The sequence below is a fragment of the Poromitra crassiceps genome (genome assembly GCF_964638095.1).
Source record: "Poromitra crassiceps genome assembly, chromosome: 7".
NCBI lineage: Eukaryota > Metazoa > Chordata > Actinopteri > Beryciformes > Melamphaidae > Poromitra > Poromitra crassiceps.
This window is the reverse complement of record NC_139628.1, coordinates 34,105,263-34,117,190: the sequence shown is the minus strand read 5'-3', so window position 1 is coordinate 34,117,190 and position 11,928 is coordinate 34,105,263.

Here is an 11,928-nt window from a genome sequence, read left to right as displayed (position 1 = left end):
TGCGCTCAAAGTTCAAATTGTAAAAACGTTGACGTAGTTACCGATGACTTTTCTCTGCTCTACCTCGCGGTGAGAGAAGAGAAGATGGCTTAACACGTGGAGGCAGCTTTAGGCTTTAGGGAAACATAACCTGTAGGCTACTGGTTCAATCTACGGCCACGTACTTTTCTATTGAGTTTTTGCTCGCCTTTCGGGAAGGGGGGGGGGGGGGGGGTGTGTGATGGCTGGCGCCCGTGCGGTGACTACCGTCGCCTGAACGCCGCGACAACACCGGATCTCTACCCTGTCCCACATATCAAGGATCTCTCCGCCCAGCTGGAGGGCACCGGCATCTTGAAGGTGGACCTCGTGCGAGGATACCAACACGTGCTGGTCCATCCACAGGATGTGCCCAAGATGGCGGTGATCACGCCGTTCGACCTTTTTGAGTTCCTTGGGGACATGCCGTTGTAGAACAAGGTCTCAACAGACCAGACCCTTGCCTAATGGACTCGAATACATTTTCTTTCAAGTGTTTGCAGGAAGAAAATTGACCCATCCATCACCTTGAAGGCCACAAAAATGACAATTTGACACTGGCCAAGACAAGAGGAAAAAGCACCCTTACTCACCAAACCACTCTGCTACCTCTTTGAAGGCCTTATCTCTGAGCTACATCAGACTGCAGGCTCGGATTCACACACACACATACGCCCGCCCGCCCTCACACACCCACAGGTAAGGTAAGGTCACACACACACACACAGGTAAGGTAAGGTAACAGGCATCTCAATGAAAACAGGAAGAAAGTACCATGTCATTGAATGCTTGACTTGATGTTCCACAGCACTATATTAGGTGACAGACAGATCTATTTGTAGCTATACAGCTGCCTCTTTACACCACTTTACAATCCAATGCACCTGAGGTTTGGACAAGCTAAGAATGAGCAACAGTGTGAGAAAGTGTTGTTGGTGTAACAGCAAAGCGTTGAAAAGATGGTCGTTGATGTTGTCAATCCATGCATTTTCCATTCAGCTGCATGGATGCAAGAACCCTGGGTATTGTAGTTCCTATTGTTACAGTGCGGACTTTGAATATGTTTCTCGGATCAATTATCAACCTACTTTGGCTTGGTTTTAGTCGAGGGCAGACCTGGGTATATAATGGCCTGGTGGCCAGAACCCTATCATCCACTCCATTATGATGTCATTGTCATCCACACATTGACATTGATTTTGTGGACCAACATTTTTTGTGGACAAACCAACCAACCAACAATGACTATGCATTATGTGACATCATCAGTGATTTATGTCACTTGAGCAATTGTGATGTCATCAGTATCTGTCACAAATAACTTGCACTGAGCAATTGTGATGTCATGAGTTAAGCGTGTCATCAGTGATGTCATTAGTGATAATGTCAACAGATGTAATCAATGTAGGACTAATGACATCATCAAGGCATCAAACCATCTCTGATGATGTCACCTCCTGTGGTGACATGATCGGATACTTGTTGCTAATGATGTCCCTTCTAATGTGACATCGCCACGGTGGTGACCTCCAGCAACCGTTTGGAATGCCCCTGCTTGGGAAGCCACTGCTCCCTAATGATGTCACTCAGTATAGTGACACTACTGATGAGTGATGATGCCATCGATATGTGACATCACTGCTCCCTAATGATGTTCCTAGGAGGCATTCCCCACCTGGTTTAGATGAAATCACACCCCAAACTCATTTGATTGGTCGCCCCCCCTCATACGCGTTGCTCTTCTCCGGCACGCCTGACAACAAACTATACCGTAAAGTGCAAAGGCGACACCGCTGCACCCCGACCGCCTCTCTTTACAGCCAGGCAGGCAGGGACCGGTCAAAGAGACCTCTTTCCCCCAAGTCGAGTGGGTTTTCCCAATTTCCCCCGTTTCTCCCCTGGAGATGTGTGACTCTGAGAACTAGGAGCAGGCAGCGCTACATAGGGATGCAGCGGACAGTGATGCAGTGGACAGTCACTTCGAGGAAATAAGTGTTGTAAATTAAATAATCACCATCCATCAAGTAGAAAGGACTGAAGAAATGATGCTGTGTTGGTTTATGGTTAGGCATCATGGTTTGCTCTTTGTCTGGAGGAATTTGATGAAATGATCACATTAGACACCTCCCCCCGTTACCTTTCTATTTTGTTACATTTCTATTGTATTAATTTGATTGGGACCCATAATGACATCATTTAGTGTCCCATTTGGTGGAACTCTGAGTCTGTGACACAAGATAACACATCTGGTCAGACAACACACACCTTAACAACACACCTTAAAGAGCAGAACAAAGGAAGGCTCTCCGGTATGGGACAAGGACAAAGAACTGATAAGCTGGTGACTGACAACCTGAATCCAATTTTTTCTGCTTTTTTTTTTGTCTTCATTAAAGTGTGAAACGTTTTCAGAAAAAAGAGTCATCACCTTTACCGTACATTACGTCACTTTCTGTCCCTTCCCTGCACAATATATAAGGCCTGACTGTGTGTGGCCTGCCACAAAAGGTGTGCATGTGCAAATGGATTCATTATCCAGGAATATCAGCTCTATCAGGAAATATATATTTGTTTAAAAAAGAATAGGAATCTGAAGTACTTCAAACAGCGGAATTTATAAAAAGGTGACTAATCTTTCTTTTTGAGTAAGTACATCTCTATGTCAATATTTTACTTTTTTTAAATAACACATAAATCAGATGGCATATCTTAGGTGTTTTCTCTCATAGTTGAAAGTGAAGGGTAACAGATTTTTTCTAGCCTAATCTTTACAAAGCTTTATTTTTTATTTAATTGTAAATAATATCTAATAATATATTTAACATTATATGTTATTAATGTACTATTCTTCCCCAATATCGTATCTTTAGCTGTTTATCTTAGTTTGGTCTCTCCCCTGCCCTTTTTTTTTTACTTATTTATTTCCCCCATCCTTCCTGTAGCTACAACTCACTTAGACAATTTGAGAACTTATGACAGAAAGCCTCATCAAAATGATGAAAACAATTATTTATATGCATACCATATATATTGACTGATATTAAAAAGCCAATGTCAGCTAGACAACAGCTCCTCTGTAGCTTGTAAGGATTCAGTGTATTGCTCAAGGGCACTTCAGCAGGGCAGATGCTTGTCGGCGCTGGGGAATTAATCTCTAGATCCTGCCGTTTCCTTACTCACTATACTACAGTTACAGCATTTCAGCATCCAGCAATAACCTGGAGATACTTTTATCCAATAAGGAGAAATGGGAAGCTGAGGCATGCATACGCTCTCTTTCATCTACTGTCGGTATATGCATTAGCTGGTTTTCTAATATTCTTCATGCACAGAGATTCTTGCGAGTGCACATGAAGAAGCAGACAAACAGCCTGACTGGAATAAGACCTCAACCTGGATTTGACTTGACTTGTATAGAGCTCAACAGTGACCGCCCAATTCTTGTTCCACAAGAAATTTTCCCATTCATTTTCTCCATAGACATTTTGAAAAATCCTTATATAAAGATTATATAAAATAATATAATATAATATAAAGATTATATAAAATTATAAAAATAATAAAAAAGGATAACTTTTTTTGTTTTTTTGCTCCTAGTGAAATGTTTCATGGTCGCTCATGATTCTCTGGAAGACTGCTTGGCTTGGATCCAGGTTTAAAACTCTTTATATAAGGATTTATCCATGGAGAAAATGAATGGGGAATTCTCTTGTGGAACAAGAACTGAGGAAAAGTGGGCGGTCACTGTTGAGCTCTGTTGAACTTTGTGCTAGCAGCAGAGACTGAAACTGAGCAGAATCTTACAGCAATTTCTTAGTCAAAAACAATTGCTAACAAAACAGTTGCAATGGGTAATGATTGTGATGGTGACATTGTGACACAATAAGTGATCAAATTAATTCATTTAACAGCTGTTTTAAATTATGCAAATGAAACCTGCATTCAGACAAATCCAGCCCAGTCTCCCGGGAAATCATGTAATAGCAGCGTTTTCCCCCAGTGCAAAACGTTTCACAAGAACGGCGCTAAATTTGTTAGATGGTAACCTTCTTTTGGCTTCAATCATTTCATTTGTCATGCGTTAACAAGTGCTTATTCCATCTGATCTCATTTACATTTTCATAATAAGTAAAAAGTAAAGTATAAATGGTTCAAATTATAGTACATTTAAGTTCAAATAAAATGAGAAATTGATGACCATTATTTTTGTTTAGAATATGAAATAACAATTCAGTATAATTTGCAGTTTAATTATATATATTATTGTAAATTCATTATTATCAGGGATGTGCACAGATAGACCCCAGGTGGTGCCCAAGCACCTGCCCTTTTGCCCTCTGAATGCTCTTTTTGCAAGACACATCTGCGGTCAATATTATTGTTTCAGAGGCTCTAGCGGACCCATTTTTAAGGCTAGAGTGAAAATACGGATATCCTCCGAACCTAGAATGCCGAATGCATCCATTGGTACCAACATGTCATGTTAGCATGTCCGGAAGGGGGCTACATAATGTGCCAAAGTTAGAATAAATTTTGGCGAGGGAAAAACTGCAGCCGTTTTCAAAGGGGGCCTTTGATCTCTTACCTCAAGATATCTGAAAGAGAATGGGTTCTAATAGGTAAATATGAGTCTCCCCTTTACAGACATGCCCACTTTATGCTAATCCCATGCAGTTTTAGGCAAAAACAGAGTTTTTTTTTGCATGCAGTAGCCTATAAATTCCCTAAAAGGTCTTATACATAATTTGTAGGGCTGTGGCGATTCACTTACAGTATCTCCCGATTCGATACTATCATGATTCGATTCGATTTATATTGCGATTCTACGATTATTGCGATTCGATATTACGATTTATTGCGATTTTTGTTTATTTTTTTCTTTTATTTTTTCAGTTTGTTTGCTTTTTTACACTAGATTAGAACATGGGAAAAGTTTAATCATACACTAGAGACTGTATATTATATATCATGAGTAGGGCTGGGCGATATAGTTAAAAACAGGGTCGGACTGGGATCATAATTCAGGCCGGGCATTAGATACCAAGCAGGCCAGGCCGATATGGGCCGACGCGCGTGAAATTTGGGCCGTTTGAAGCCCAATTTGGGCCGTTTGAAGCCAGATTTGGGCCGTTTGAAGTCCAATTTTACAATGAGATGCACCCACTTTAACCCTGAAGTGTAATTATTACTTCAGACTAACTAATAAAGTAATACAACCACTAGTAAACCAGTAGGCGGCGCATGGCCTGCTGTTCAGTGAGTGGCCTGACTGCAAGCACCCAAAAAAAAAAAAAAATGCGATTATCGATTCTGGAATAAAAGATCGATTCAAAAAATTGTGACATTAAAAATCGCGATACTTAGGTGAATCGATTTTTTCCCCCACCCCTAATAATTTGGATATGTATGACTCGAAAGATGATACTCTTGTGGATTCAATGAGCCCAACTGTATTCATGTGTGATGATGTTAGTCCCCATAGTAGCCATTTCATTGTAGTGAGATAATTTTTCAAAACTTTACCTCACTGTATACAATTGTGTCTTACATGTTTCTGTAGTATGTGTGTTGAGCCTGTACTTCATGCAAATCTGTGGGTCTTTATTGCCATAATAAAAACAAACAAACATGTAAATTGGAAGGAGGGCACTTCAAGTGTGGTCACCCAGGGGCACCACACTGTATTAATCCGGGCCTGACTGTATCTCACTTTATTTTTATTTTATAAATAATTATGAGAGGGGTGCCCTTTTTTTCACTTGAGCACCTGCCCCCCAAAATGTCTGTGCATGCCACTGATTATTATGGAAACAAAAGATTTACCCTGTAACCTAATTGTGCATTGCCTTTTCACAACCCTTTTTCTGCTTTCATTTCAGTCCAAGTTAATAAAACTTATTTGTTGTTACTTTCATATCATATAACAGATAACTTGCTTGTCAGCTATTCACGTATAGGTTTGGATGACAAATACATAATTAAATGTACGGAAATTCTTCTTCAACCAGAGACTATCATTATGCGCTAATAGGTAACTGAAAAAGCAAGCAAAAAAGAGTGGAGTTTTCATACCTGTACTGATTTAACACGTAATACTACCCCCTTCCCAGCTCCCCCCATGAAATGTCACTTTATACTTTAGGACTGCATTTACATTTTAGTTATTGTTTTCTATATAGCTGTGCTATGTTCACAAAAGCGGTAATTTAGCGTTTGTGCTCGTTTAACGCCGTGCACAATGCAAATTGGGGGCGGGCACAAGCTCATGCCTGTTATAATTGTACTGGGCATTGGCGTGCCACATGCCAAAGCAGGCGTTTCAGCGCTAAAATGTGGGGATAGATGGCATTATCCTATCGTCAGCAGCGCGCAATTACTTTAAAAACTAAGAGCTTTGAAAAGGACCTCTTATCCGCTAAAACACTCGCTGCACTTGAATTGCACCATAATCTCCGCGTAGCGCAGAAACGTCATTACGCACGGACGTGCCACCCCAGGACATCAAATTCTGCTGCTAAAATTGGGTAACCAGTAGGGGTGGGAGAAAAAATCGATTCACCTAAGTATCGCGATTTTTAATGTCACGATTTTTTGGATCGATCTTTTATTCCAGAATCGATAATCGCAAAAAAAAAAAAAAAAAAAAAAAAAAAATTTTGGGGTGCTTACAGTCAGGCCACTCACTGAACAGCAGGCTAGGCGCCGCCTACTGGTTTACTAGTGGTTTTATTACTTTATTAGTTAGTCTGAAGTAATAATTACACTTCAGGGTTAAAGTGGGTGCATCTCATTGTAAAATTGGACTTCAAACGGCCCAAATCTGGCTTCAAACGGCCCAAATTTCACGCGCGTTGGCCCATATCGGCCTGGCCTGCTTGGTATCTAATGCCCGGCCTGAATTATGATCCCAGTCCGCCCCTGTTTTTAACTATATCGCCCAGCCCTACTCATGATATATAATATACAGTCTCTAGTGTATGATTCAACTTTTCCCATGTTCTAATCTAGTGTAAAAAAGCAAACAAACTGAAAAAAGAAAAGAAAAAAATAAACAAAAATCGCAATAAATCGTAATATCGAATCGCAATAATCGTAGAATCGCAATACTTAAGAATCGCAATATAAATCGAATCGGCACCCAAGAATCGTGATAGTATCGAATCGGGAGATAAGTGAATCGCCACAGCCCTAGTAACCAGCAGATTATTCGGTGAGGCAATCAACTATAATTCACTGAGAAACTTTTATCACATTGCAAGGAGGGGTTATGGTAAATTAATTGAGAAAACGTGTACATTGTAGCCTACTTGCAAATAGGCTATTCACCTTCACCTGCTAAAACCCGGAGGGTTGTTGGCATCACAGCCGATCTGGCACAAGCCTCGGCACGAGTCAAGTTTTTATTTTTTTTAATTGTCCCACCCCAGTCAACAAAATAACCCGAATTGCATCAAAACTCAGATGTTTTTAACTGGTATATGTGATGGTGTCGTTATGAGATAGGGATAATATATACAGTCAATAGGCCTAATATTTTTAGAGGTTAGGGTTCCTTATACAATTTACAGCATTCGTTTTTATGCAAAGCCTGTGAGTCAGTGAAGCAAATCACAAAGAAATTAAATAAAAAATGTAACACTACATGTAGGCTATATCATTCACTGGAATAAAAAAGTATGTTTACTATACATCTCACATAACTGAATTGCATATAGAAATAACTCACCAAAATTGACAACCGATTTCACAAAGAATTTAAAAAAAAAATCCCCACCTCCTACCTGCCATACCTTGGCTTTTGCTGAAATTATGCCACTGAGTGAGTGAGTGAGTGAGTGAGTGAGTGAGTGAGTGAGTGAGTGAGTGAGTGAGTGAGTGAGTGTGTGAGTGAGTGTGTGTGTGTGAGGCAGGATGGCAAAAGTTTCAAACGGTCAAATGTATAGCAGCATTGCCCCCACCTTTTCAGGGCTGAATTTAAACAGTATATGAGATGTTGGGGCCATTTTCAACCCATGAAATGCAGATCTTTTAAATAAATGTGATGTGAATGTCAATATGAACACGCGCATTGATGCGTTTCATCACAGTACAGTAATATAATTTAGTTGACAGCACAGTAAACATGTTTTAGTGTGCAGTACCTCTTTAACATGTAATATGGGGTACTTTTTGCTGGTGCCTAGTGTTATGTTGGTGTCGGTAGAGAAACCAGGAGACGACGTACTCCTCAACTGTTTATTACTCAGCTAGCAACAGCTAGTCTTGCATGGCATGTCACTGCTTCTACATCCTGTACACACACTCTTCTTCTCTATCTACCTTGTCCTTTCCTTCGGCTGGACACATTCACATCTTACAGAAGCACGCCACCCTGTGGTACGGAGTTGTAACTAAGTCAGTGCATGGTAAAGCATTCTATGAACACAACATCTCCCCTGTTACCCAAGGATAATACTCCTCTTTCAGTTAACATCAAGTTATCAGCAACAGCAATAACAGTGTCCTTATTGAACATAACCTTACCAGGTAGCTTACATTTTAGCAAGTATCAAAACTCCAAATAAGGCACATAGATAATGTGTTTCACTAATTACTCTCCTATAGAGGATAATAGAATAAGCAGTGCTATAGTCAATGTAAAGTGTCTCTTCCTGAGATTTTCAAATGTTAAATTAAATTACCAACCTACTGAATGCTGGTCTAAACATAAAGTGCATAATTGTGTAAACAAATTTCCTCTTCAAAACACAACCAAACACTGTAGACAATACTGTAGCATGCAAATCACAATATGTCATATTAACTCAAGTTCACAATGTTTTGTTTTGTTTTCTCTTTTTTTCACATTGTTTGGTTTCATTTTTTTTTTTCTTCTCTTCTGTTGTCCATTCTTCTCGGGCAGCGATCCGCCTACACCCTTTATCTGAGCCCTCTTATCTTGGACTCAGATCTACTTCAGCACATAGTCTTTAGTCCAAGCTGGTGGTTGTCTCTCTCGCACAGTTCTTGTTGAAGTCTCTGGCGGGCCAACGTTTTCCTCTACTGTGTCAGCCCGCGGTGCTTCCTCAGATCTCTCTGGGCAAAGAGAGAGACGTGCTGCATTCCATCTTCTTCCATCACTGAGGATGAAGGAGCTCAGACCCGTCTGTTGCTGCACAGACAAGGGCTCACCGTACTGTGTCTCTCCTTTTCCCACATGAAAAGGCTTGCGTACTCTGACTTTTGCACCAACAGTGACTTTGGGGTGTCTGGCACCTCTCTTGGCGTCTGTGTATCGCTTGCTCTTAGCCTGCTGTGAGACAACTCTGGCTCTGACATGTCCATACTGTCCCCCGTCCTCGGGAGGCGGCAGAATATCCAGCTTTGTCCGCATCGGTCGTCCTCTGAGAAGCTGGAACGGAGATTCACCGGTCGTGGCATGGGCTGTAGCCCGGTAGCTGTGAAGCATCTGAGTGACCACAGGCTTCCAGGGCTGTTGAGCTGCTTGTGCTGTCTGGATACTGTCCTTAAGCACTCTGTTAAAGCGTTCAACACACCCGTTCGCCTGAGGGTGGTACACACTCGTTCTGATGTGTTTGATGCCTCTTTCTTTCAGGAAATCAGAGAATGCAGACGACGTGAACTGGGGCCCGTTGTCCGTCGTAATAGCATAGGGGTTGCCCTCCCGTGCGAAGATAGAAGTGAGAAACGTCATGACTGTGGCTGTAGTGGCGTTGTAAGTGAAGGCTACCTCCGGCCATTTACTGAAGTAGTCCATGAGGGTGATGGCAAACCTACAGTCCTGGGCTCCACGGTCAAATGGACCCACTATGTCGACAGCCACATGTTGGAAGGGGCCCCCAGGAAACTCAACTGGCTGCAATGGGGCAGGAGAAGATCTGGCTGTTTTGTCACATGCCTGGCAGATTGCGCATGCTGACAAAACTGTGTGGACAAGCGCATCCATGCGTGGCCACCAGTAGAGCTCTCTGAGGCGCTGCTTTGTGCGAACCAGACCCTGGTGTCCCTCGTGAGCCAAGTGTATTATTCTCTCACGCAGGGATTTCGGAACGACCAGGCGTGTTCCACGGAAGATCAGCGGCGTCTCAACAGCAAGCTCATGTCGCACGAGGAAGTAAGGCTGAACCTCAGCCGGTAGAGATTTTTTTTCTCTAGGCCAACCAGCACGGATGACCTGTCGCAGCTGTTCAAGTTCAGGGCAGTCCTCACACTCAGCTCTGAAATCTGCAAGTGGCAGTGCAGTTAGGAGAGGAGATATTTCAGCTATCTCCGTGACTAGGTCCTCCTCAGGCTCCGCGTCGGTACTGGAGTCGTTGAGTGGAACCCGTGAAAGGCAGTCTGCCATGACGTTTTGACTGCCTGGATGGTACGCCATGTCGTACTGGAAGCACATCAGCCTGGCTGACCAACGTGCAATCCGCATGCCAGCTCTGTTCATCCCTCTGGTGCTGAGTAGAGTGGTGAGAGCTTGGTGATCTGTTCTGAGTGTGAATCTGTGCCCCCACACGTACGTTCTCCATCTTTCCACTGCCCATACACATGCCAGGGCCTCCTTCTCTATTGTGGAGTACTTCCTCTCCGCAGCTGACAGGGTGCGGGAAGCGAAGGCAACAATACGTTCAGTATTGCCTGCATGTAGCTGCGTCAGGACAGCCCCCAACCCGTAGTTTGAGGCATCTGTAGTGATGAACGTTGGCAGTCTGGGGTCATAGATGGCGAGTGCTGGGCTCTCCAGCAGCATGGTTTTGTGCTTAGTGAAGCATTCATTTGCTTCATCAGTCCACTCCACTTCATCCTCTGTTGTCGGACGAAGCAGCTGTCGAAGTGGCTCCACCACCGTAGCGTAGTTTGACAGGAACTTACTGAACCAGGAGGTTAAGCCCAGGAAGGAGCGTAGTGCCACCATGTCAAATGGTGCTGGAGCTTCAGAGATGGCTGTCAGGTGGTCTGGAGTAGGGCGCAGGCCCTCCTTTGAGATAATGTGTCCCAGGAATGGGATGCTCGTTTGCCCAAACGAGCTTTTGTCGAAGTTGATCTCGAGGCCGGCATCTTTAAGGCGTTGGAGGACTGTTTGTAGGTATCTGTCATGCATGTCCTGGGAGTCTCCATATACTATGATGTCGTCCAAGTAGTTCTGTACTCCAGGAAGATCTTTCAGAATTGTCTCCATCATTTTCTGGAAAGCAGATGGCGCTGAAGCCAAGCCGAAAGGGACTCGTGTGAATCGAAAGAGCCCCTCATGCGTTATGAAGGCTGTCAGACTGCGACTCTCAGGATGTAAAGGCAGTTGATGGTACGCTGAGCTCAAATCAATCTGGCTGTAGTGTGTAGCACCAGCTAGCTCTGTGAACAAATCCTCCATATGAGGAAGCGGATAACAGTCCATGATCACACTTTTATTTGGCTCACGTAGATCAACACAAAGCCTCAGGCCTCCTCTGCGTTTTCGTGCCACTACAAGGGGACTCACCCATTCAGAAGCATCCACTCTTTCTATTACGCCTGCTTGAAGTAAGCGGTTGATCTCTGTTGACACTTCCTTGCGTATGCTCAGTGGCAGACGTCTCAACTTTTGGCGTACAGGTTGCACTGTTTTGCAGACTTGCACTTTGTGGATGAAGCCTTTCACACATCCCAGGCGATTCACTTGGATAGAGCTTATGTTGAACACTGTAGCTTTTCGGGTGCTGGTAGCAGTTGCATTTGTAATGTCCTCCTTGTTGTAGCTTGCCTTGCCATCAATGATGTTGATCCTGAGTGCTTTAATCAGATCCAGGCCCAGTAGAGGTGATCCAGCTTTGACTATGTAGAAGCAGCCTGGCGCTTTATTTGATTGGACTTCAAAGGAAGCGGTTACAGGTAAACAGCCAACCACCGGCAAGTCACCTCTTGCATAAGTGACTAGTTTCA